The 25,602-nt window shown below is 40.1% G+C and overlaps 1 protein-coding gene across 3 annotated transcripts in view; it reads right to left on the bottom strand.

Moving 5' to 3' along the window:
• Positions 1–25,602, bottom strand: part of ncanb (neurocan b) — a 492,017-nt gene that overhangs the window by 389,444 nt on the left and 76,971 nt on the right. For 2 of the 3 annotated variants that reach the window (XM_061977841.2, XM_061977843.2), the window contains exon 1: positions 17,782–17,917. The exons of the other annotated variant lie outside the window; for it this stretch is intronic. The gene's annotated coding sequence lies outside the window, so the exon portion shown is untranslated. Of the gene's footprint in view, positions 1–17,781; positions 17,918–25,602 lie in introns of those variants that run through there. 3 annotated transcript variants of the gene reach the window in all.

The raw sequence follows: 25,602 nt of genomic DNA, 5'->3' as shown, positions 1-25,602 counted from the left end.
AAGGAAAACCAGAATAATTCCATGCATTAGGCGCACCGGGTTACGAGGCGCACTGTCGAGTTTTGAGGGGGCAAAAAAATAATTTTAAGTGCGCCTTATAGTCCGTAAAATACGGTAATTCCCACATATTGCAGAAAAGAGAGAATGAGTAAGCATGCATGCAAGAAGGCAGGAGAGAACTGACAATATACTGAAAGCATATTCAAACGTCTTTTGTGGTTGTCTTCCATTGGCATTACAGTATTTGAACGACTCCCGAGGATCATTTCTATATCATGTCGTCTGGTAGTTACACTGAGCGTCCACAAGAAAAGAGGTTGTGACAATGGGGGAGACCACACGCTGCTGAGCGGGCACATTTCAACAAAAGCCACTTTGCAGAGCATCCTCAGGGGGAAAAGGTCCAAAGAGATGAGCGCAACAATAAGGGAAAGCTATTACTACACAGGTGTGCTTTACTCATTCACACACACACACACACACACACACACACACACACACACACACACACACACACTATAGTCAACCAATGCCATTAAAAGAGAGAGCGTGGAGTGGAGACTAGAATGAACCATTAAGTGTCCAGAAGAGGCGAGCTCATCCCACACCAGAAGGCGGAATTAGAAGGTGGTGGAGGAAACATGAAATCATGTGAAGAAAGAAAAAATGAGGTGTAGGAAGAAGGCAATTTTCACAAATGCTCTGAGAGTTTTCATTTGTCCGACATTACATGGAGGGCAAATGTTAAAGTTGTTCAGGGCACATCAAGGTCTCCTTGAACGCCCGCTTGCTTGTCTCCTGGAGGGAATACTAATTATGCTACACATGCAGGGGGAGTGACAAACTCTTATCTAATAAAGCTTTATCAGGAACAAAAAGACTCCACGTTGTTTACGCGGATGCACGAAGGACTGCCTATTATGAGGTATGCAATATTGTGTTATCCTTCCAACAGTACTATTAACAGCACAATACAGAAACTGTGCGATATAGTGGATAAAATCAGCTATGATGAACAATAATACCGATGTGATAGATAAAAATCTTGTCAAAATCATCCACACGCTTTCACCGTTGAGCTGGAGATTCAAACCACCTGATTGACTGGTTGTGTTAACTACCAAACCACTGTGCTGCACCACACCGAACATACCGTATTTTTCCGTATTCTAAAATCCTTAAAGGGGAACATTATCACCAGACCTATGTAAGCGTCAATATATACCTTGATGTTGCAGAAAAAAAGACCATATATTTTTTTAACCGATTTCCGAACTCTAAATGGGTGAATTTTGGCGAATTAAACGCCTTTCTAGTATTCGCTCTCGGAGCGATGACGTCACAACGTGACGTCACACCGGGAAGCAATCCGCCATTTTCTCAAACACATTACAAACACCGAATCACCGTTTTTTCGACTGTTTTCCGTACCTTGGAGACATCATGCCTCGTCGGTGTGTTGTCGGAGGGTGTAACAACACGAACTGGGACGGATTCAAGTTGCACTAGTGGCCCAAAAATATGCGAAAGTGGCAAGAAATTGGACGTTTGTTCCGCACACTTTACCGACGAAAGCTATGCTACGACAGAGATGGCAAGAATGTGTGGATATCCTGCAACACTCAAAGCAGATGCATTTCCAACTGGACTGGACAGATCAGCTTTCAGGAAAAGAGAGCGGATGAGGGTATGTCTACAGAATATATTAGTTGATGAAAACTGGGCTGTCTGCACTCTCAAAGTGCATGTTGTTGCCAAATGTATTTCATATGCTGTAAACCTAGTTCATAGTTGTTAGTTTCCTTTAATGCCAAACAAACACATACCATTCGTTGGTTAGAAGGCGATCGCCGAATTCGTCCTCGCTTTCTCCCGTGTCGCTGGCTGTCGTGTCGTTTTTGTCGGTTTCGCTTGCATACGGTTCAAACAGATATGGCTCAATAGCTTCAGTTTCTTCTTCAATTTCGTTTTCGCTACCTGCCTCCGCACTACAACCATCCGTTTCAATACATTCGTAATCTGTTGAATCGCTTAAGCCGCTGAAATCCGAGTCTGAATCCGAGCTAATGTCGCTATATCTTGCTGTTCTATGCGCCATGTTTTTTTGTATTGGCATCACTGTGTGACGTCACAGGAAAATGGACGGGTGTATATAACGATGGTTAAAATCAGGCACTTTGAAGCTTTTTTTAAGGATATTACGTGATGAGTAAAATTTTGAAAAAAACTTCGAAAAATATAATAAGCCACTGGGAACTGATTTTTAATGGTTTTAACCCTTCTGAAATTGTGATAATGTTCCCCTTTAAATTTCCTCAAAATATTGACAATTCTGGTTGTGCTTACCGACCTCGAAGCTATTCTATTTGGTTCATGGTGTGATAATAAGTGACCTGGGCATGACGTTAAAGTTAGGGCCGATAAATGCATTAAAATGTAATATCGGAAATTATCAATATCGGGTTTTTTTTATTATTGGTATCGTTTTTTTATTTTTATTTATTTTTTTATTAAATCAACATAAAAAAATACAAGATACACTTACAATTAGTTCACCAACCCAAAAAACCTCCCTCCCCCATTTACACTCATTCACACAAAAGGGTTGTTTCTTTCTGTTATTAATATTCTGGTTCCTACATTATATATCAATATATATCAATACAGTCTGCAAGGGATACAGTCCATAAGCACACATGATTGTGCCTGCTGCTGGTCCACTAATAGTACTAACCTTTAACAGTTAATTTTACTCATTTTCATTAATTACTAGTTTCTATGTAACTGTTTTTATATTGTTTTACTTTATTTTTTATTCAAGAAAATGTTTTTAAATTTATCTATCTTATTTTATTATTATTTTTTTAAAGTACCTTATCTTCACCATACCTGGTTGTCCAAATTAGGCATAATAATGTGTTAATTCCACGACTGCATATATCGGTTGGTATCGGTAATTAAAGAGTTGGACAATATCGGAATATCGGATATCGGCAAAAAGCCATTATCAGACATCCCTAGTTAAAGTGCATCCGGCAGTGGAGGCTCCTCTATGGGGTCTTGGGGCACTAGGAGGTTAACCCCTTTACTACTGTTACCCCAGGTGGCCCTTGGCAAAGGCCTAGTACCTGACTGCCCCCTAGCCAGGGATACAGTGAAGACCTCAACGGCGGATCAGGCGGAAGACGGTAGATGCATGAACCACCACAACGGCTACGATGGCGGAAGAAGGCACCCCCACATCCATGTGGGCCCAGTTATGGGGAAACGACGACCCAAGACCTCAACGATGGAACAGGCGGAGGATGACCGCTAAACCTACGGAGCGCCACAACGGCTGGGATGGCGGAAGAAGGCTGCAGCAGAAAAGGGTCCCCAGTCGTCTTGGACTCCATGCCACTGGACCCTGACCCGGATCTGTCAAGGACTGTCTGTGCACCAGTCTCCCCACGTTAAAGTCACGCACGGACGGGCATCCTCCATAAAGGGATACCCCCCTACCAGGAGGACCGTCATACTCGCTTCGAGTGACCGCCGATGATGATGATAAGTGTGACCAGTAGATGGCAGTCACATATAAGAGATCTGTGTGGACTGCAATATGACACCAGTACACAACACCAAATCTATAAATGTTCCATTGAAAATATAGAACATTACACACGGCACTCAAAAATCGGTCAAAATGTTTTAGTACGACTTTGAAGCCGCACTGCTTGATGGATTGTCGGCCCGTAGTCAGAGATACAAGTATTGCTATGGTGTGATTTGCGTAATTGCACCCATTAGCAGCCACCGCTGCTGCTCACTGATCCCCTCACCTCTCAGGGGGTGATCAAGGGTGATGGGTCAAATGCAGAGAATAATTTTGCCACACCTCGTGTGTGTGTGTGACAATCATTGGTACTTTAACTTTTAAAAGGAAGACACGTAACAGTTGCATGATAGCAAACAAAAGCACCAGAATGAGTGAGGCGAAAAGGCAGGAGTACATAGCTCTCGGATTAGTGCCCAGGAACAGGTGCGTGTCCTGAACACTAATCAGAGGCAGGTGAACACAATAAATAACCATAGCAACCAAGGTGACACAAAACAGGGGCGCTGAAACAGAACTTAAACAAGTGAATCGAAACGTAAATAAACTATGATCCGGACAACGGATCATAGCAAAATGGCGGAGAAAGTGTACCAACTTGTTGGATTATATCCTCAGCCATCTACTTTCAGGTGAGTGGCATGATTTATGATCTACAAACCCTGTTTCCATATGAGTTGGGAAATTGTGTTAGATGTAAATATAAACAGAATACAATGATTTGCAAATCATTTTTAACCCATATTCAGTTGAATGCACTACAAAGACAACATATTTGATGTTCAAACTGATAAACATTTTTTTTTTTGCAAATAATCATTAACTTTAGAATTTGATGCCAGCAACACATGACAAAGAAGTTGGGAAAGGTGGCAATAAATACTGATAAAGTTGAGGAATGCTCATCAAACACTTATTTGGAACATGCCACAGGTGAACAGGCAAATTGGGAACAGGTGGGTGCCATGATTGGGTATATATTCCATGAAATGCTCAGTCATTCACAAACAAGGATGGGGCGATGGTCACCACATTGTCAACAAATGCGTGAGCAAATTGTTGAACAGTTTAAGAAAAACCTTTCTCAACCAGCTATTGAAAGGAATTTAGGGATTTCACCATCTACGGTCCGTAATATCATCAAAGGGTTCAGAGAATCTGGAGAAATCACTGCACGTAAGCAGCTAAGCCCGTGACCTTCGATCCCTCAGGCTGTACTGCATCAACAAGTGACATCAGTGTGTAAAGGATATCACCACATGGGCTCAGGAACACTTCAGAAACCCACTGTCAGTAACTGCAGTAGGTCGCTACATCTGTAAGTGCAAGTTAAAACTTTCCCATGCAAGGCGAAAACCGTTTATCAACAACACCCATTAATGCTGTCGGCTTCGCTGGGCCTGAGCTCATCTAAGATGGATTGAACAAAGTGGAAAAGTGTTCTGTGGTCTGACGAGCCCACATTTCAAATCGTTTTTGGAAACTGTGGACGTTGTGTCCTCCGGACCAAAGAGGAAAAGAATCATCCGGATTGTTATAGGCGCAAAGTTGAAAAGCCAGCATCTGTGATGGTATGGGGGTGTATTAGTGCCCAAGGCATGGGTAACTTACACAAGGAGCCATTAATGCTGAAAGGTACATACAGGTTTTGGAGCAACATATGTTGCCATCCAAGCAACGTTACCATGGACGCCCCTGCTTATTTCAGCAAGACAATGCCAAGCCACGTGTTACATCAACGTGGCTTCATAGTAAAAGAGTGCGGGTACTAGACTGGCCTGCCTGTAGTCCAGACCTGTCTCCCATTGAAAATGTGTGGCGCATTATGAAGCCTAAAACACCACAACAGAGACCCCCAGACTGTTGAACAACTTAAGCTGTACATCAAGCAAGAATGGGAAAGAATTCCACCCGAGAAGCTTAAAAAATGTGTCTCCTCAGTTCCCAAACGTTTACTGAGTGTTGTTAAAAGGAAAGGCCATGTAACACAGTGGTGAACATGCCCTTTCCCAACTACTTTGGCACGTGTTGCAGCCATGAAATTCTAAGTAAATTATTTGCAAAAAAAAAAAAATGAAGTTTATGAGTTTGAACATCAAATATCTTGTCTTTGTAGTGCATTCAATTGAATATGGGTTGAAAAGGATTTGCAAATCATTGTATTCCGTTTATATTCACATCTAACACAATTTCCCAATTCATATGGAAACGGGGTTTGTACAATAAACTTCCAAGAAGTAGGGAAGCGAGGAAACAGCAGACCACTCGATCACGTCGCCGCTACTAATAGTTTGTCTGCGTTCGCGCTTATAATAATATCAGTAATACTTTATTATTCAAGTCACAAAATGTATTTTTGCACTTTTTAGATATTTTTTTTTGTTTTATTTACATTTAATATATAGAAAGCACTTTTCAAAAATCCATCCGTCATCATGTCTTTCATAATGATTGTGAACGATGGGCAAAATTCCAAAAGAAAAGTGCAAATCCTTTTTAAGAGATATTTAAAAAAAACTATACAAAAATACGCCTCTGTCATTTTCACATTGCTTGTATTCTGCTTCTTCTGATCTCGTTTTGCGTTTCCTCGCTACTGGAAATGGACGGAGCCACGAGTCACACCTGCTTCCCAGCTCTAATCAGCACCTGGCTTCGTGTGGTGGTCGGTGGCAGGGAGATGTTGGATTGTTTGCTATTTTGGAGCTCATTCCTCATCATTCTGCCAGCCGACGTGTTGTCGTATATTTTTTTGCCTACGAGCGTCTGTCTCAATACTTGCCTCGTGGCTTTGCCTGTTTGTCCCGGTTTTTACGCTCCACTAGTTGGAGTTGCAGCATTCAGTACTGTGTTTGCTCTCCCTTGGCACTGGTTCCTCTTTGCTGGCAAATTGGGCACACATTTGGAGACGTTTTTAGTGTGTTGTTACGCAATTATTCTAAAAATGTTTTTTTTGTTTTTGTTTTTTAAATGCAACCCCACATATTCTTTACATTCCGGGGTTCAAACTAAAACTGAACCTAACCATGTCACTTATGTCTGGGATCTATAGATTTAGCTATACACTTATATTCATGTCTCGTCTTTTTGGTGTTTGAATTAGTTGCAATAATACGGAGCCCCTAAAGCAGGGATGTCAAACTCAAATACAGAGTGGGCCAAAATTTAAAACTGAACAAAGCCGCGGGCCAAGGTTGAACAAATTAACTTTTTAATAGGGACCCAAACAAGTTTTGCATTGAATATTGAACAAGCAAGGCTTATATAACTTTATAGTGACATGCAAAATCCAGTTTAAAATAATAATAATAATAATTAAAAAATATCAATGGCATATCAAATACAATTTAAATAAAAATGTAATGGCTCTTTTCTATTTGCAGCCTTCTGAGGTAAATATCAACATTAACTTTTTCCACAGGCTAATAAATTTGAAAATAAAATAATGAATAAACCAACCATTCAGAACTTTAAACTGCTCAATTTGCAACACACTGATCTAATCTGATCAGCCATTATATCTCGTCCACCCGGACCACAGTCCTGGGGTCGTGCCTTAAATGCACTGCCTTTAACGTACTCTCCGAGCTATAGTCACGTTCGCTTTTCATCCATTCTAACATCGTTCAGACCCAGTCACAAGATATGTGCGGCTTCTGTACGCACACAAACGAGTGAATGCAACGCATACTTCATCAACAGCGATACAGGTTACACTGAGGGTGCCAGTATAAAAAACTTTAACACTTAGAAATATACGCCACACTGTGAATCCACACCAAACAAGAATGACAAACATTTCGGGAGAACATCCGCACCGTAACACAACATAAACACAACAGAACAAATGCCCAGAACCCTTTGCAGCACTAACTCTTCCGGGACGCTACAAAATACACCCCCGCTACCACCAAACCTCCCCTCCACACACACACACACACACCTTGTAGCATCCCGGAAGAGTTAGTGCTGCAAAGGGTTCTGGGTATTTGTTCGGTTGTGTTTATGTTGTGTTATGGTGCGGATGTTCTCCCGATTCACAGTGTGGCGTTTATTTCTAACAGTGTTAAAGTTTTTTATTCGGCTACCCTCAGTGTGACCTGTATCGCTGTTGATGAAGTATGCGTTGCATTCTATTGTGTGTGCGTGCAGAAGCCGCAGATGTTATGTGACTGGGCCAGCACTCGTGGGACTGGCTGAAAACCTGACCTGACGATTTTCGGGAGGGGCACTGAAATTTGGGAGTCTGACACCCATACTTTAGGGGCTCAGTACAAAGATGTTTGTCTTATATGCAGGTGAGTTTCTTTTTTTGATAAGCAAGAAAACAATAATTTGCACATCAGCAACCTATCATTTCTAACTGTTAAATCCCCCCCCACAAAAAAAGGAAAATAGCAATCATATCAATTTATAATTATTGTTATTAAATAACAGATTGGACACATTCATAAATAAAACTGCAACGGGCGAGGACAGCCAATAGGGATACATAGCTAAAATCTCAAAGAAAATAACAGATTACCAATGCAATAGATCAGACTTCGGCAAATTAAGGCCCGGGGGCCGCATGCGGCCCGTTGAGCTTTTCAATCTGGCCCGCCGGACATTCCCAAATAATTTTTAGCTGCCATTATGATGTGCAGTGATGTTTTTAGATGACCGTAAGTCTTGAACTATACAAAGTATTTCAATGGTTGGAATCTGCGCTTTTGCATAATATACTAGTTACTATGGTAATCTAATTAGTTAGTATAGTAAACTAAGTCACAGCAGCTCAGACGAGGCACCAAGCAGTGTGGGTGGGAAGCGTTTCCACAGAGTGCTTCCAGAGCGGCCCGCCTGAAATGCGGGTGTCAGGGACAGACGCGGAAGGAGATTTTTACAACAAAGTTCTAAAGTTTAGTGATTTATCAGATACATCAGATTGTATGTAAGGTCTTTTTTACCCTTCACGTTCATATTTTGCAGTGTTTCTTGCATTTTTGTTGCGTTTCGCTTGATTGTAAAAAAGATTGATCGAGAGGGTGTGGATGTTCATATGCTGTCAATATTCAGTGTTTTATCGGTCATAGTTAATATTGTAAATCCCAAATTATTTGTATTCATGTACATTCTAGGTGTCTCATTCAGTAACAAAATGTAAAATTCCATTCATTTTTTTTCAAGGCGGTCTGTCATAACGTTTTTAGCATTCAATCAGACATTATTGTGAGGTTTTGTATTAGTGTTCTTAAAAATCAGTTATATTGTTTTCTCTAAATTTCGACCCATGAGTCAAAATAATTGCCCAGGCCTGCAATAGAACATAAAACGTGTGCAGCTGCAGTGTTTATGGACTTTGTCAAATGCAGAGAATAATTTCGCCTCACTTAGTGTGTGTGTGTGTGTGTGTGTGTGTGTGTGTGTGTGTGTGTGTGTGTGTGTGTGTGTGTGTGTGTGTGTGTGTGTGTGTGTGTGTGTGTGTGTGTGTGTGACAATCATTGGTACTTCAACTTAACAAAAGCATTTCATACAATGAATCATAATATCTTAATTAACAAATTAGAACGGTATGGCATTAGAAGGTCGGTCTTGAACTGGGTAAGAAGTTACTTTACCAACAGGGAAAATATGCGAAGCGAGGCAAACACACATCTAATACCTTAATCATAACCATAATTCAGCTACTTAAAAACTGAACACAAATGACAGCCATTTCGTAGATATTGCACAAAAATGCAATATTCTATTTTTGCACAGTCTTCAGTGTGTTGTATGCACAGGATTAATGTTTTAAACTGTCTTAAAGAAAGTGCATTTATGAAACACATAAGGCGTGACAGGTCCCCTCTCTCAGCTATTAATAGGTAGCAAAGTTCAACAAGATAATCACATCTTTGGCTATTTTCTACGGTTGTCGGGTCCTGACATATTTTTCAAACATGACATAATTAGACATGGTTTCATTGGTTGTTTAGTGTTGACAGCACATGGAAGAAAACACTGAAACAGTGCAATTAAGAGACCAATAGCAACCTAATTAGACAGCACGCTCTTCGTGCTTAACATGGTCAGATACATTAATGTAGGTGCAACAACTACAACACATTGACACGGTCTTCGACAATATGTTTCACACCCACTAGAAAGCACACTCATACATATACATATACACACACATATACACATATATACACAAATATATATATATATATATATATACATATACACATACACACACACATACACACATACATATATATATATACACATATATATATATATATATATATACAAACCCCGTTTCCTTATAAGTTGGGAAATTGTGTTAGATGTAAATATAAATGGAATACAATGATTTGCAAAACATTTTCAACCCATATGCAGTTGAATATGCTACAAAGACAACATATTTGATGTTCAAACTGATAAACATTTTTTTTTTTTGCAAATAATCATTAACTTTAGAATTTGATGCCAGCAACACGTGACAAAGAAGTTGGGAAAGGTGGCAATAAATACTGATAAAGTTGAGGAATGCTCATCAAACACTTATTTGGAACATCTTACAGGTGTACAGGCTAATTGGGAACATGTGGGTGCCATGATTGGGTATAAAAGTAGCTTCCGTGAAATGCTCAGTCATTCACAAACAAGGATGGGGCGAGGGTCACCACTGTGTCAACAAATGCGTGAGCAAATTGTCAGACAGTTTAAGAACAAGATTTCTCATTGAGCTATTGCAAGGAATTTAGGGATTTCACCATCTACGGTCCGTAATATCATCAAAAAGTTCGGAAAATCTAGAGAAATCACTGCACGTAAGCGATGATCTTACGAATATTCAATCCCTCAGGCGGTACTGCATCAAAAACTGACAGTGTGTAAAGGATATCATCACATGGGCTCAAGAACACTTCATAAAACCACTGTCAGTAACTACAGTTGGTCGCTACATCTGTAAGTGCAAGTTAAAACTCTACCATGCAAAGCAAAAGCCATTTATCAACAACACCCAGAAACGCTGCCGGCTTCGATGGGCCCAAGCTCATCTAGGATGAACTGATGCAAAGTGTAAAAATGTTCTGTGGAAACTGTGGACGTTGTGTCCTCTGGAACAAAGAGGAAAAGAACCATCCGGATTGTTATAGGCGCTAAGTTCACAAGCCAGCATCTGTAAAAGTATGGGGGTGTATTAGTGCCCAAGGCATGGGTAACTTACACATCTGTGAAGGACGCCCCTGCTTATTTCAGCAAGACAATGCCAAGTCACGTGTTACAACAGCATGGCTTCGCAGTAAAAGTTATAGTTAAAGTACCACTGATAGTCACACACACACTAGGTGTGGTGAAATTATCCTCTGCATTTGACCCATTCCCTTGTTCCACCCACTGGGAGGTGAAGGGAGCAGTGAGCGGTGGCCGCGCTCGGGAATCATTTGGTGATTTAACCCCCGATTCCAATCCTTGATGCTGAGTGCCAAGCAGGGAGGTAATGGCAAACATAAAAGGTAAACATAGAACATAAGAGTGTGGGTACTAGACTGACCTGCCTGTAGTCCAGACCTGTCTCCCATTGAAAATGTGTGGCGCATTATGAAGCCTAAAATACCACAACGGAGACCCCCGGACTGTTGAACAACTTAAGCTGTACATCAAGCAAGAATGGGAAAGAATTCCACCTGAAAAGCTTAAAAAATGTGTCTCCTCAGTTCCCAAACGTTTACTGAGTGTTGTTAAAAGGAAAGGCCATGTAACACAGTGGTAAAAAATGCCCCTGTGCCAACTTTTTTGCAACGTCTTGCTGACATTAAATTCTAAGTTAATGATTATTGGAAAAAAAAAAAATAGTTTCTCTGTTCAAACATTAAAAAATCTTGTCTTTGCTGTCTATTCAATTGAATATAAGTTGAAAAGGATTTGCAAATCATTGTATTTTGTTTTTATTTACAATTTACACAATGTGCCAACTTCACTGGTTTTGGGTTTTGTAGATTATTTTACGCTATTACTTCTCCATGTCTCAGCAAACATGTTAAACGCTGTTAAACACCTAAAGGTCAGTGTAGCTATGCTAGGAGAGGGATGCCTCCCATTTTTTTTTTCACCATTATTCTCCACATTCTCTCAACCTGTAGTTTCTATTCTCTGTGTTGACAGAGTCATGCAGCGAAGTAATAAATCCTCGCTGTTGACGACCGGCCATAAAGACTGAGAACCTAATCCAATTCGCTGGTGCGGGGACGTCGCATCATGCTGGGGGCAAAAGGCCTAAGAAGCAGTCGATAAACCCACAAGTATTCTTCAGATCAGAAAAATAGGAGTAAGGTTTACCTGGGGCCCTGAATATAGTAGCAAGTCCTACGAAAATATATAGTATACTAGAACAGTTTTTTTGAGCATTTCCATAAGGAAACCAAACCGTCTTAGTCAATGGTGTCTAAATCCTGACCTTTCCTATTCCTATTGTTCCGAGTATGTTTATCCCGATACAACTTTGTTACTTACAATATGATATTTGGACCTTAAGTATTGTTCAATACCAATATTGATCCTATACAATATCAGCATAAATCATACAAACCCCGTTTCCATATGAGTTGGGAAATTGTGTTGGATGTAAATATAAACGAAATACAATGATTTGCAAATCCTTTTCAACCCATATTCAATTGAATGCACTACAAAGACATCATATTTGAAGTTCAAACTCATAAACTTTTTTTTTTTTTGCAAAAAAAAATCAACTTAGAATTTCATGGCTGCAACACGTGCCAAAGTAGTTGGGAAATGGCATGTTCACCACTGTGTTACATGGCCTTTCCTTTTAACAACACTCAGCAAACGTTTTGGAACTGAGGAGACACATTTTTTAAGCTTCTCAGGTGGAATTCTTTCCCATTCTTGCTTGATGTACAGCTTAAGTTGTTAAACAGTGCTATTTTAGGCTTCATAATGCGCCACACATTTTCAATGGGAGACAGGTCTGGACTACAGGCAGGCCAGTCTAGTACCCGCACTCTTTTACTATGAAGCCACGTTGATGTAACACGTGGCTTGGCATTGTCTTGCTGAAATAAGCAGGGGCGTCCATGGTAACGTTGCTTGGATGGCAACATATGTTGCTCCAAAACCTGTATGTACCTTTCAGCATTAATGGCGCCTTCACAGATGTGTAAGTTACCCATGTCTTGGGCACTAATACACCCCCATACCATCACAGATGCTGGCTTTTCAACTTTGCGCCTATAACAATCCAGATGGTTCTTTTCCTCTTTGGTCCGGAGGACACGACGTCCACAGTTTCCAAAAACAATTTGAAATGTGGACTCGTCAGACCACAGAACACTTTTCCACTTTGTATCAGTCCATCTTAGATGAGCTCAGGCCCAGCGAAGCCGACGGCGTTTCTGGGTGTTGTTGATAAACGGTTTTCGCCTGGCATAGGAGAGTTTTAACTTGCACTTACAGATGTAGCGACCAACTGTAGTTACTGACAGTGGGTTTCTGAAGTGTTCCTGAGCCTATGTGGTGATATCCTTTACACACTGATGTCGCTTGTTGATGCAGTACAGCCTGAGGGATCAAAGGTCACAGGCTTAGCTGCTTACGTGCAGTGATTTCTCCAGATTCTCTGAACCCTTTGATGATATTACGGACCGTAGATGGTGAAATCCCTAAATTCCTTGGTTGAGAAAGGTTTTTCTTAAACTGTTCAACAATTTGCTCACGCATTTGTTGACAAAGTGGTGACCCTCGCCCCATCCTTGTTTGTGAATGACTGAGCATTTCATGGAATCTACTTTTATACCCAATCATGGCACCCACCTGTTCCCAATTTGCGTGTTCACCTGTGGGATGTTCCAAATAAGTGTTTGATGAGCATTCCTCAACTTTATCAGTATTTATTGCCACCTTTCCCAACTTCTTTGTCACATATTGCTGGCATCAAATTCTAAAGTTAATGATTATTTGCAAAAAAAAAAAAAAAAGTTTATCAGTTTGAACATCAAATATGTTGTCTTTGTAGCATATTCAACTGAAAATGGGTTGAAAAGGATTTGCAAATCATTGTATTCCGTTTATATTTACATCTAACACAATTTCCCAACTCATATGGAAACGGGGTTTGTACATACATACATTTATCAGTGTGGAATGTAAGAAAAGGCTTAATCAAGTGAAATTACTCAGAAAACAATGACAGATAATACAAATATTAACCTATTTATTATCAACTGTCTCATATGTCATTAAGTTGATGTGGAGTGGTAATTTCGTTTTTGGCGAGCTCGAGTGGCCACGATTATGTATTAAGTTAAGTGCATGACGCAATAAGTTGAATGATGCGGACACATGTGTTACTAGATATTGGCTAATATGCTTCTGCCCGAGGAACATATCTATAGTATAAGTAATATGCTACTATACTTATTTGAAACATGTTTACAATGACAAAACTGTGTTATTGTTCAATTAAGGCACTTATTACATATGTCTAGCCTGTGTGCTACTGTGTGCTTAGCCGTTGTGTAGCTGCTAGCTCCTAGTACCATGTTTAACTTGTATTTTAGTGCAGTCATTTACACAAGTAGAGGTCAACCTAGGAGGACATTTACCTGTTTAGCTGTCCAGCTTTGCACAAGTAAACGTGTTTGTATGGAGTGCTGATATCGGAGATTTTAAGATGCTTGCTGATATAATCCAATATCAATATCAGATCAGGACACCCCTTGTTCTGAGTATTGGTCAATCCAACAAAAAAAATATTAAGGATAACCTATTAATTGCAGTCAATCATATATGGAGATATCCGCTGATGTCAATTGGAAAAACGTTGTCGATGGGGAAAATTCCAAAACGGATTGTTTAGCTGAAGTATGAAGGAAGGCAAGATATGTTCATAAATATCTCTGCAATGCTTCCACCGATCCCAAACACACAACAGCAGATATCAGGAATCAATAGGTAAGAAAAGTTGTTTTTTACGTTATAGGGCCCCTTTAACGCTGGCAACTAGAAAATACCAGCTGCATTTCATAAGTTTTAATAATGAGTGTATATAAACATCTGGCTATAACTCTATATTAAGTGTGCCTGTAAAGCAGGTTTGGTCAATTATTTTGACTTGAGGGGCCAAATCTAGAGAAAAAAATGTATCTCGGGCCGACAAACACACACACAATACAGAAATTTGTGTGTGTGTTAAGTTCCACTCTTCTACTCCAAAAAGGACCCACGGATGACTCATGATTTCCAATTGATGAACTTTTTATTTTCCAACTTGAAGCATTGTTGGTTTCATTTTAGTTGATCTAAAATTAATCAGGTTTTAAAACCTTCAAAACACAGAAACAGAGCTGCTAACAATGTAATTACACAGGTATTTTCAAACAATGTTTTACAAATGCTTTAAAACCTCTGAATAATGTTTTAAACGTTCTACTTTTAAATAATGATTATATCCGATATTGTCCAACTCTTAATCACCGATTCCGATATCAACCGATATCGATATATACAGTCGTGGAATTAACACATTATGCCTAATTTTGTTGTGATGCCCCGCTGGATGTATTAAACAATGTAACAAGGTTTTCCAAAATAAATCAACTCAAGTTATGGAAAAAAATGCCAACATGGCACTGCCATATTTATTATTGAAGTCACAAAGTGCATTATTTTTTTTAACATGCCTCAAAACAGCAGCTTTTGAGGCAGCAGCAGCAGGTTGAGGTGGGCGGGGTAGGGGGTAGCGGGGGGTGTACATTGTAGCGTCCCGGAAGAGTTAGGGCTGCAAGGGGTTCTGGGTATTTGTTCTGTTGTGTTTATGTTGTGTTACGGTGCGGATGTTCTCCCGAAATGTGTTTGTCATTCTTGTTTGGTGTGGGTTCACAGTGTGGCGCATATTTGTAACAGTGTTAAAGTTTTTTATACGGCCACCCTCAGTGTGACCTGTATGGCTGTTGCCAAGTATGCGTGGCACTCACTTACGTGTGTTAAAAGCTAGAGGTATCATGTGATTGGGCCGGCACGCAAAGGTTTATTGGCGCTCTGTACTTCTCCCTACGTCCGTGTACACAGCGGGTGTTTTAAAAAGTCATAGATTTTACTTTTTGAAACAGATACCGATAATTTCCGATATCACATTTTAAAGCATTTATCGGCCGATAATATCGGGTAGCCCGATATTATCGGACATCTCTAATTCAAACAAACATATTGCTTGTCAAAATGAATATAGACATTTTAAATTAAATGCATGTAAATGAACTGCAAATTATTTAACCATTTTAAATGAATGAAATAATTAAATAAATTGAATGGAGCACGCAGGCTAAATGAACTGAACTAAATCCATTCAACAATTAGAGTAATTAAAAGGGAATACAGAAACTACAAGAATGGCTACGGGATTGTAGATTGTCTCTTTTCTCGAAGTCTTTTAAACTTTTAACATTCTAAATTCAAGCTTAAGTTTTAGCAAGAGTTAAACAAACATGAATTTATCCTTTAACTTTGCATTAATCTTTTGTACTTTTACCTTAAAACCAGGGGTGTCAAACTCAAATACAGAGTGGGCCAAAATTCAAAACTGAACAAAGCCGCGGGCCAAGGTTGAACAAATTAATTTTTTAATAGGGACCCAAACAAGTTTTGCATTCAATATTGAACAAGCAAGGCTTATATAACTTTATAGTGAGATGCAAAATCGAGTTTAAAATAATAATAACAATTAAAAAATATCTATCGCATATCAAATACAATTTAGATAATGTAATGCCTCTTTTCTGTTTGCAGCCTTCTGAGGTAAATATCAACATTTCCACAGGCTCATAAATTTGAAAATAAAATAAACAATGAATAAAACCACCATTCAGGACTTTAAACTGCTCAGTTTGCAACACACTGATCTAATCTGATGTGCCCAAGCCAGATACCTGCCATCTTTTCTTGGATGCTAGTTCATTAATGTCGGGGCTCAGGCTTTGAGCTGAGGCAACCTTCATTATCGAACGAAGGTGTTCATCAGTCATTATATCTCGTAGTCCACCCGGACCACAGTCTTGGGGGCGTGCCTTAAATGCACTGCCTTTAACGTATTCTACGATCGTCACGTTCGCTTTTCATCCATTCTAACATCGTTCAGACCCAGTCACAAGATATGTGCGGCTTCTGTACGCACACACACGAGTGAATGCAATTCATACTTGATCAACAGCGATACAGGTTACACTGAGGGTGCCAGTATAAAAAACTTTAACACTGTTAGAAATATACGCCACACTGTGAATCCACACCAAACAAGAATGACAAACACATTTCGGGAGAACATCCGCACCATAACACAACAGAACAAATACCCAGAATCCTTTGCAGCACTAACTCTTCCGGGACGCTACAAAATACACCCTCCGCTACCACCAAACTTCCCCCCCACACACACACACATACACACCTTGTAGCTTCCCGGAAGAGTTAGTGCTGCAAAGGGTTCTGGGTATTTGTTCTGTTGTGTTTATGTTGTGTTACGGTGCGGATGTTGTTTGGTGTGGATTCACAGTGTGGCGTATATGTCTAACAGTGTTAAAGTTTTTTATTCGGCTACCCTCAGTGTGACCTGTATCACTGTTGATGAAGTATGCGTTGCATTCAATTGTGTGTGCGTGCCGGAAGCCGCAGATTTTATGTGACTGGGCCAGGACTCGGACTGGCTGAAAAGCTGACCTGACGATTTTCGGGAGGAGCGCTTAAGTTTGGAAGACTCCCGGGAGGGTTGGCAAGTAATAGAATTAGCGGTGAATGCGGTGTTACCGCGGCACCGCCGCAATATATAATCCGCGGGCCAGCTTTAGTGTTAATTTGATATCGCCTCAAGGGCCAAGTGAAATTACACGGCGGGCCAGAGTTTGACACCCATGCTTTAAACCCTTTTAACTTTAACCATTTGCCATTTTAACTTAAGCTTAACCCATTTACGTGTGCTTTAAACTTTAAAAACCTCGCTTTTAACTGGTCAAACACAGTATGCAATCAATGCTCAAAGAGAAATGCAGTAATGCAGTGGTTCAACTTGAACCCTGCAGTTCAAACAAACACATTAAGATAGTTGAGTAAGCAAATTAAGAAGAATGCAAGTCCAAGTTAAGCATATCTAAGTAAGCATTTCGATCGTCATCAAATGAACAAGCATATTCACCGACCATTGGTGTGTTTGGAGAAGCTTGTAGAGTAGATCTTGCTGTTGTGGCTGCTTGCTGTTCTTCCTTGCATGCAGCTTGTTTGGTGAATGAGTCTGACTGAACCTCCATTCCTTCTCAGGTGCCTTCAATCAGTAATTTGTTGGCCATTTTCCCTTGGCATTCTGGGAATTGCAGTCCCCAATGGTTTTGACCATGTAGTTTTCCACCATGTAGGGCATGGATTGACCCAGGTATCCCATCCATCCATTTTCTACCGCTTATTCCCTTTGGGGTCGCGGGGGGCGCTGGAGCCTATCTCAGCTACAATCGGGCGGAAGGCAGGGTACACCCTGGACAAGTCGCCACCTCATCGCAGGGCCAACACAGATAGACAGACAACATTCACACTCACATCCACACACTAGGGCCAATTTTAGTGTTGCCAATCAACTTATCCCCAGGTGCATGTCTTTGGAGGTGGGAGGAAGCCGGAGTACCCGGAGGGAACCCACGCAGTCACGGGGAGGACATGCAAACTCCACACAGAAAGATCCCGAGCCCGGGATTGAACCCAAGACTACTCAGGACCTTCGTATTGTGAGGCAGATGCACTAACCCCTCTGCCACCGTGAAGCTGACCCAGGTATCCTCATATAAATATTTAGGGGTTCATATTGATAATCTTCTCTGCTGGAAGACACATATTGACAAACTCTGCAATGGACTGCAACAGAGGAATATTGTACGGCGTAAGCAGACAAATCATGATGATTTTCTACCGTGCCATTGTAGAGAGCATCATTAGATACCGGATCCATTGGCGTTGTTAAGCCTATTTTAGGGGGGCTCAAGCCCCCCTAAAATGTTCTTAAGCCCCCCTAAATAATTTGGTTTTATATTTTTATATATATATATATATATATATATATATATTTTTTTTTTTTTTTTTAACAAATACATGCCGACATATTCATTATAAAGTGGCCCGAATATGAGTTTAAATAAATTAATCATATAACCTGTCATTATTCACTCAGTTTCCCCTCACTTCATAGCGTAAATCACCAAAAATTATTCCTGGGCGCGGCACCGCTGCTGCCCACTGCTCCCCTCACCTCCCAGGGGGTGAACAAGGGGATGGGTCAAATGCAGAGGACACATTTCACCACACCTAGTATGTGTGTGTGTGTGTGTGTGACAATCATTGGTACTTTAAGGGAGAGAGCCCCTTTAGTGCGTCGGTATCCAATTCATTCCACTTGTTCATATAGAAAATGCCCACATCCCTCAAAATTCAGTCCGCATTTTCTCTGCGACCTTGCCTGCGGTCCTTGGACTTGTTCATATAGAAAATGTCCACATCACTCTTGTAGAATCTATATAAAGTAATATACATTAGTCTACTGTTAAAACAATGAAAAAAAACATTAAATATATTTGTTTTTTTGTATTGTTACATTAATAGCTGTTGTATTGTTATAGAATGGCTTGTTAAACATTTCATAGGATTTTCAGAGGGAGGAAAAACCAAGACATTTAATATAAAATGTCAAATTAATAAATACATTAAAAGAAAAAGGAAAAAAATGGTTAAAAGACATCGTCCCGGGGAGCATTTCATTTCGTCCCGTGCATTTTTTAAATAATACTAATAACAATGAATCATTTCTAAGTCTTTGTTAGCCGTTTGTGAAGTTTTGTGCTCGTGCGCTACGTTCGCTCGCGTCCTGTGCATCTCCTGGGGGCTAAGCCCCCCCTGTCCTTAAAAGCTAGTGACGGCCCTGACGGGATCACCTCATGGTTTGGCAACCTAACCGTTAAGCTAAAAAGCAAACTGGCCGGCATGCATAAAACGGCAATGAAAATCGTAGGGAGGAAAGCATATGAGCCTATACAGAGCATCTATGAGCAGGCAGTTAGGAAAAAAGCTAAGAAAACTATTTCCAACTCACAACACCCACTCTTCCCTGAATATGGAACCCTGCCATCAGGGAGAAGACTGCGGGTCCCACTATGCAAATCTAACCGCCTTAAATTATCATTTGTCCCAGCCTCCATTAAGCTGACCAACAATGTGCAATAGAATGTTAATACATAGGTTAGCACTTTTTTAGCACATAGCACTTTAGCACATAGCACTTTAGAACTAAGCACTTTAGCACACAGCACTTTATCCATGAGCTCTAGTGCAATGCACACTGGTACTTTATCTTTATCTCCATACTGTAGATTTTATGCCTACATCAAAGTGCCATCTATGTCTATCAAGCTCCACGTTCTGATGTTTAAATGTTAGTTGTCTGGTTGTGTCTGTGCTTGTGTTTTTGTTCTGTTGTTTTTGTGTATGTTAAGAAAGCAATGATGCACTGTGCCCAAGACAAATTTCCCCGCGGGGACAATAAAGTTGAACCTTGACCTTGACCTTGACTTGACTGACACTTTTTAACTCCACAGTGTGCGAATACAAAACCTCACAATAATATCTGATTGAATGCTAAAAACGTAATGACAGACCGCCTGAAAAAACGGAATGGAATTTCAGTTTGTTTTACTGAACGAGACACCCAGAATGTACATGGAAATAAAGAATGTGGGATTTACAATATTAACTATGCACGATAAAACACTGAATATTGACAACAAATGAACGTCACACCCCTTCTCGATCCACATATTTTACAATCAACCGAAACGCAACAAAAATGCAACAAACACAGCGAAATATGAACGTGAAGGGTAAAAATAACAAAACACCTACAATCTTAGATATTTGATATATCACTAAGCTTTAGAGCAGTGGTTCTTAACCTGGGTTCGATGGAACACTAGGGGTTCGGTGAGTCGGCCTCAGGGGTTCGGCAGAGCCTCCGCCGCGGAGGTCAAGACACGCCCGACTCATCGTGTAAACTAAAACTTCTTCCTGTCGCCGTATTATGGATACCCCCCAAACAATGTTCCCTCTAATTTTCCATTTGTGTGAGCAAACGCAAAAACTCCTTGAGCATTCATGTGGAGCGCATGTGAGCGACGTCAGACGTGCACATGCACTGTGGCCACACCTGCAGCACACCTGTCCCAAACATGACTAAATAAGAAGTTCAATGTTTTATTATTGTAATCAAATGACAGCAGTCATTTCCATGAGATTATTTTCGAATATAAGTGTTTTGGCCCACTTACAATGACTATAACATATTGTTTTTCATGAGCTGTGTACTAGTATTATATGTCTGGGTGGTGGGGGTCCGGCTTTGGAAATAATGAGTACCCCTTTCAGATATCGCATTTAGTTCTCACTAAAACATTCACATGTTGCACAATGAGATGTAAACATGGGATTATGTGTACATTCCTGTAACTTTCCGTTTGTAAAATATATCTTTATTACTATTTCTTTAATATAACAACATCATTTTATGATTACAGTTCGGGTTCGGTGAATGCGCATATGAAACTGGTGGGGTTCTGTACCTCCAACAAGGTTAAGAACCACTGCTTTAGAACTTTGTTGTAAAAATCTCCTGGCCGCTCTGGAAACACTCCGTGGAAACGCTCCCCACCCACACTGCTTGGTGCCTCGTCTGAGCTGCTGTGACTTAGATGACCATAGTAACTAATTAGGTTACCATAGTAACTATTTAGATTACCATAGTAACTAGTACATCATGCAAAAGCGCAGATTCCAACCATTGAAATTAGAGATGTCCGATAATATCGGACTGCCGATATTATCGGCCGATAAATACTTTAAAGTGTAATATCAGAAACTATCGGTATCAGTTTCAAAATGATCGGTATCGGTTTCAAAAAGTAAGATTTATTACATTTTAAGACGCCCCTGTGTACACGTAGGGAAAAGTACATAATGCCAATAAACCTTAAAGGCACTGCCTTTGCGTGCCGGCCCAATCACATAATATCCACGGCTTTTCACACACACAAGTGAATGCAATGCATACTTAGTCAACAGCCATACAGGTCACACTGAGGGTGGCCGTATAAACAACTTTAACACTGTTACAAGTATGCGCCACACTGTGAACCCACGCCAAACAAGAATGACAAACACATTTCAGGAGAACATCCGCACCGTAACACAACATAAACACAACAGAACAAATGCCCAGAACCCCTTGCAGCCCTAACTCTTCCGGGACGCTACAATATACACCCCCTGCTACCCCCTACCCCCCCCCCCCCCCCCCCACACACACACACACCTCAACCCGGCCCCCCCAACCCCGCCCACCTCAACCTCCTCATGCTCTCTCGGGGAGAGCATGTCCCAAATTCCAAGCTGCTGTTTTGAGGCATGTTAAAAAAAATAATGCACTTTGTGACTTCAATAATGAATATGGCAGTGCCATGTTGGCATTGTTTTCCATAACTTCAATCAATCAATCAATTCCTTTTATTGTCATTGTCATAATAACACTTAAGTCATACATGTCAACAAGATTTAGTTTGAGCTTTGTCCAGCGGCATATAAACTGCATTGTTGTGCAGGTTGACCATAGTTTACATTTTAGCATTGTCAGGAAGATTGCGATAAGAGGGACGTGAGGGTGGGAACAGTCAGATGTCTGATGGGTGTTACGTTAATGTTGCAGCAATGCAATGTCCAGAGCACAATTATTGAGGTGGTGAAGAGTGAGGTAATAAGATGGTCCGGGGCAGCAAAGGGGCAGGCGGTTCATTTAGCAATCTCACAGCCTGGGGATACAGACTGTGAGACATTCTGGTGGTCCTGGCGTGAATCGATATATACCTCCTTCCAGAGGGTAGCAGGTTGAAGAGGCTATGTGCTGGGTGGTATCTGTCCTTCAGGATGTTGTGTACATGGCACTCATCTCTGGGAGTATTGTCCTTGTAATTTGAGTTGATTTATTTTGGAAAACCTTGTTACATTGTTTAATGCATCCAGCGGGGCATCACAACAAAATTAGGCATAATAATGTGTTAATTCCACGACTGTATATATATATCGGTATCGGTTGATATCGGAATCGGTAATTAAGAGTTGGACAATATCGGAATATCGGATATAATCATTATTTAAAAGTAGAACGTTTAAAACATTATTCAGAGGTTTAAAAGCATTTGTAAAACATTGTTTGAAAATACCTGTGTAATTACATTGTTAGCAGCTCTGTTTCTGTGTTTTGAAGGTTTTACAACCTGATTAATTGTAGATCAACTAAAATGAAACCAACAATGCTTCAAGTTGGAAAATAAAAAGTTCATCAATTGGAAATCATAAGTTGTCCGTGGGTCCTTTTTGGAGTAGAAGAGTGGAACTTAACACACACACACAACATTTTCTGTACTGTGTGTGTGAGTGTGTCGACCCGAGACACATTTTTCTCTCTAAATTTGGCCCCTCAAGTCAAAATAATTGCCCAGGCCTGCTTTATAGACACACTTAATATACAGTTATAGTCAGATGTTTATATACACTCATTATTGAAACTTATGAAATGCAGATGGTATTTTCTAGTTGCCAGCGTTAAAGGGGCCCTATAACGTAAACCAACTTTTCTTACCTATTGATTCCTGATATCTGCTGTTTGGGATCATCATAAGTCTGGTGGAGGCATTGCAGAAATATTTATGAACATATCTTGCCTTCCTTCATACTTTTATTTTTTTCCATAACTTCAGTTGATTTATTTCGGAAAACCTTGTTACATTGTTTAATGCATCTAGCGGGGCATCACAACAAAATTAGGCATAATAATGTGTTAATTCCACGACTGTAAATATCGGTATCGGTTGATATCGGAATCGGTAATTAAGAGTTGGACAATATCGGAATATTGGATATCGGCAAAAAAGCCATTATCGGACATATCTAATTGAAATACTTTCTGTAGTTCAAGACTTAAAAACGTCACTGCACATCATAATGGCAGCTATAGTTTCCATCTTAAAGATCTAAAACAAATTTGGGGGGATGTCAGGCGGGCGAGATTGAAAAGCTTAACGGGCCTTAATTTGCCGAGGTCTGCTATAAAGGTTCCATAGAGTCTCTATATTCAAATGATCTAACCCTGTCATGGAGCCGTCTACATTTAGCCCTCATTAAAGTCAGTCTTTGCTTTGTTTGCCGCACTTCATATTGAAATAATTGCCGCGTGATATATTCCGCCATTAGACAGGTGCCACTGTAACAAGGCAGTCAACGTAAATGCGTTCACGGTGGACATACAGTTCCTACTTGATGCACGTGTCATGTCGACAGCCCTCTTTAGAATTTTGTGACAAAGCATGAACGGATTACCTGACGTTTTGATGCGTAATCATATTTTCCCGGGGAAGGTAGAAGAGGACGACTGACAGAATTGAAGGAGAGTGAGATTGATGGCATGTTAAAAATTGCATATATAAATCAGAAATACCCTAGTTAGGGCGCCTGCTTGGGTGTCTTTTTCTTCTCCAGCACGTCCTTCTCTTCATATTTGAAATTCCAATCCTATTTTATGTTGCTCATTGAATAATCTCAGCATCAGACTGTTCGCCGGGAAGGATGTGGGAGTGTGTACGTGCAAAAGCTTCGGTAAGGCCCAGCGGCGACATAATCTGCTACTTTGATGTGCGGTTAAATGAATCTGCATCTCATCACAATCACAGTCAGCAGCTGGCAGAAAGAAGCATCCGTCTGGACCACCAAGATTTTGGCAAATTTAGTTAATTCAGTTCGGTGAAGAAACGATATACTGTTTCAATACAGGGTTGACACGAGTGTTGTCCCGATACCAATATTTTGGTACCGGCACCAAAATTATTTGGATACTTTTCGGTACTTTTCTAAATAAAGGGGACGACAAAGAATGGCATTATTGGCTTTATTTTAACAAAAAGTCTTAAGGTACATTAAACATATGTTTCTTATTGCAAGTTTGTCCTTAAATAAAATAGTGAACATACAAGACAACTTGTCTTTTATTAGTAGGTAAACAAACAAAGGCAAAATCGTTATTTTCAAATTAAAATTATTTATAACTTCTTACCCACGGGGAAAATGTTAAAATTATGGAATATGACAGAGTCCATACTTGCCAACCTTGAGACCTCCGATTTCGGGAGGTGGGGGGTGGGGCGGGGGGCGTGGTTAAGATATATATATATATAAGAAATACTTGACTTTCAGTGAATTCTAGCTATATATATATATATATATATATTTTATTACATATATATATATATATATATATATATATATATGTATGTACAAATAAATAAAAGAAATACTTGAATTTCAGTGTTCATTTATTTACACATATACACACACATAACACTCATCTACTCATTGTTGAGTTAAGGGTTGAATTGTCCATCCTTGTTCTATTCTCTGTCACTATTTCAGAACACACACATTATACAAATATACATTTTAAAATCAATAAGAAACCGGGAGCTCTAATTTGGGAGTCTGAATTAGGATCAGAAGTTCCTATATAATAAACATTGCGCACTCACGTCGCCTTTTTGTATTGATTACTGCAGCTGTGCACTGGATTCATTCACAAATACAAACTACAACTCACAAACACTTTAGAGTTAGGCTCCACCATCAGAATGTGTACTTAAACTTATAAAGATCACATGGATATTATTCAGTGAGTTGATTCACCAAAACTAACCTGTTATTCAGGAGGAAAAAGCACACAGGACGTTTCAATTGTTCACAGACTGGTCGTGCTCATCAGAATGACAAGACACTTCCGGTCTGCAGGTGATAGCATTCAATTGGGAAGAAACGCCCTACTGCCCCCTACTGACCAATGTGAATACTGATAAATGTGTAATGACAGCTCCAAAAACGAATTCAAACCACAAAAT

The sequence above is a fragment of the Nerophis lumbriciformis genome, linkage group LG18 (genome assembly GCF_033978685.3).
Source record: "Nerophis lumbriciformis linkage group LG18, RoL_Nlum_v2.1, whole genome shotgun sequence".
Lineage (NCBI taxonomy): Eukaryota > Metazoa > Chordata > Actinopteri > Syngnathiformes > Syngnathidae > Nerophis > Nerophis lumbriciformis.
The sequence above is the reverse complement of the archived record's forward strand: the minus strand, read 5'-3'. Positions and strand labels throughout refer to the sequence as shown.